At 54.5% G+C, this 257-nt stretch overlaps 1 protein-coding gene across 1 annotated transcript in view; it reads right to left on the bottom strand.

Moving 5' to 3' along the window:
• The window catches only part of LOC103801092 (zinc finger protein 652-like), an 8,391-nt gene that overhangs the window by 1,069 nt on the left and 7,065 nt on the right, over positions 1 to 257 (bottom strand).

Genomic DNA, 257 nt, shown 5'->3' with positions numbered 1-257 from the left:
TCAGGCACTGGAATATTGCCCAGGGAGGTGGTGGAGTCACCATCCCTGGAGGTGTTTAAGATGTGTCTGGATCTGACACTGGGGGACCTGGTTTAGGGATTCCAGCAGTGACAGCTTAATGCTTGGACTCAATGAGTCCCTTCCCCAGCCTCGTTGCTCTGCTCTGGACCTGCTCCAGCCCCTCAATGTCCCTCCTGAGCTGAAGGGTCCAGAACTGAGCAAAGGATTCAAGATGTAGCCTTGAGGCACTGGAGAGT

The sequence above is a fragment of the Acanthisitta chloris genome, unplaced genomic scaffold, assembly GCF_000695815.1.
Source record: "Acanthisitta chloris isolate BGI_N310 unplaced genomic scaffold, ASM69581v1 scaffold12184, whole genome shotgun sequence".
In the NCBI taxonomy this organism is placed as follows: Eukaryota; Metazoa; Chordata; class Aves; order Passeriformes; family Acanthisittidae; genus Acanthisitta; species Acanthisitta chloris.
This window is presented reverse-complemented; position numbering and strand designations above follow the sequence as displayed.